The following is a 2474-nucleotide window of genomic DNA, read 5'->3' on the forward strand; positions in this document are numbered from 1 at the left end:
GCTTTTCCCGTTTTTAAAGCCTTAAATCAAATCGTTTTTTTCCTGGAATTAGTCTCTGGGTTCATTTACTCGTTATCCGCTCAACCGCTCAGTTCAAATCGTGTTAAAGTCAAAATCAGGTAAGCGGAGCGTTTGTTATCTCACGCGTCTATACTGGGTTTGCATTGCTTCTTTTAGTTCACTCACTTCGTGGGAGGAGATCAAAGCCTAAACAAGCTTCTTCAGAAACTTGATCAGGCCGATCTCTTACTCCCGCTTGGGCACAGCTGCCTGCTGGACACCCCCCCTCTCTGGGGAGCGTTGCTTTGGGCTGTAAACTGCCCAAACTGTCTAAAGAGCCGCCGACCACCCCCGGATAAACGCGGGAGTGCTCTAATTAGCCATCTTGGCACGACCGGAAGCCTGGATCTGACATAAATGAGACCTTGTTGGGCCAGGCCATGTGTGTCATAAAATATAATGCCAGGTAGCGGAGATATAAACTTTATAAAGGGCATAAACACAATTAAAGATTTTGTTTACTTAAAATAAAAACGTACTTAAAACATTAGCACATCATTTGTTATGAGGGCTGGATCTGACATAAATGAGACCTTGTTGGGCCAGGCCATGTGTGTCATAAAATATAATGCCAGGTAGCGGAGATATAAACTTTATAAAGGGCATAAACACAATTAAAGATTTTGTTTACTTAAAATAAAAACGTACTTAAAACATTAGCACTCTTGCAATATTTTGTTTATTTAACAGTCTGATAACTGACACCTCTTGCTCTGAATTATTGCATCAAAATCTCTGTGCTTTTGCAATCTTGAGTATGCTGCTCAAGTGTGTATCTGTAAGCTGCAAACCTACTTTTGGTTTATTGACATTCACTACAGAAATATCATGCTCAGAGTTCTGAGCCTAGGATCCATGGGAAAACATGAAATGGCTGGGCATTGTAAGCTTTTGTACATAAATTGCTTCATGTGCTGGTCAAGAACATGAGAAGGTACCATGACACAGACTGCGGGCTATGTGTTTGTCTACAAAACTGATCTTCTTCAGTGGTCAATATCAGCCTACTGTCTGGGAAGTCTAAGTTCAAAATCCCCAAAGGAAATGTGCTGGGTGAACTTGGTCTGGACACACACTCAGCCTAATCTACCTCACTGGCTTGTTGTTATTCCTCATCTAAATAGTTCATATGGCTTTCCTACTGAGAAAGATTGGATCATGAGGGCATGAATACAGTGAAAAGAGGGAGGAAACCCAGTTGCACCCAGGAGAGCCACAGTATAACAAGCCCAACAAAACACATACACTGTAGCAAGGTACACAAAAGCTCATACCTTGGATAAAACTTTGTTGGTCTTAAAGGTGCTTTGTATTTCTCACATGTGATTGAGGCAGCCAAGCAAAGCAAGCTCTCCCTCCTTCCCTCCCTCCCTTCGGGGAGGAGCCTCAGCCAATGGAGGGGAAGAAAGACTTGCTTTTCTTCCCTGTGTGATTGAGGCAGCCTGGCCAGGAAGCAAGCTCTGGCTCCTTCCCTCCCTCCCCCTGGGAGGGGGAGGAGCCTCAGCCAGAGCAAGGAACAGAAGCTTGCCTATCTATCTCTCCTGAGCTACTGAGAAAGTCTGACAAAGCAAGTTACGATGCAGCAGCAGAACTGGAAGAAGCAGCAGGAGACACTGAGGGCCTGATAGAAGCCCTCCGTGGGCCTGATCTGGCCCGTGGGCCTCATGTTTGACTCCCCTGATCTAGTACTATAACTGATGAATATTCACTGTGTGATGGCGTTCTTTCTGAGTTCTCTTTTGTGGCAAGTTGCATTTTTCATGGGCTTGTAAGTACTTCTGCTGCTGTAGCCTTGACTTTGATGACTCCTACATTGTCTTCTGCTGCTAACTTGCCTCTTTATAGGTCTACAAATAGTCCAAATTGTGTGTCCTGCAAGCCTCTCTATGCAAACTACCTAAGACTGAGAGCTTGCCAGACGAGTTTTGCAGAAAAAGTGGATTGATCGCAGGCCTGAGCTAGAGATTGATAGCAAAAATGTGACTGAAGGGCCATGGCAGCAAAGTTAAGTTGTCAGGGGTCATGCAAGTGTAGTCATGTATCAGTTTGCCAAAATCCCCCACCACCTGGAATACTTTGCATGCTCTTCATCCTTGAAAGAGCCAATACTTACTCCAAAATAATCATGTCTATGAAGCATTTAGCTCTAATTCATTTAATTTCAAATTCCTCTCAATCATCCAATTTAAGTGCACGTCTGTATAAAGTTTTCATAAGGCTTCCTTAGCGTTATTTTGCCCATGCAAAATAAGAAATGGAGCCATGGAAAATGGATAAGTGGCAGAGCTTATTCTAATGAGCAGCTGGGCACATTTTGCATGATAGGATCCCCCCCCCCCAGTAGAACTATGTTTTTGTGCAGTTAGGCATGTGGGTTTTAATAAGACGTGTGCTTGTTTTATAAACAGACTAGC

The sequence above is a fragment of the Gekko japonicus genome, unplaced genomic scaffold, assembly GCF_001447785.1.
Source record: "Gekko japonicus isolate JY-2015 unplaced genomic scaffold, Gekko_japonicus_V1.1 scaffold840, whole genome shotgun sequence".
Classification (NCBI taxonomy): Eukaryota; Metazoa; Chordata; class Lepidosauria; order Squamata; family Gekkonidae; genus Gekko; species Gekko japonicus.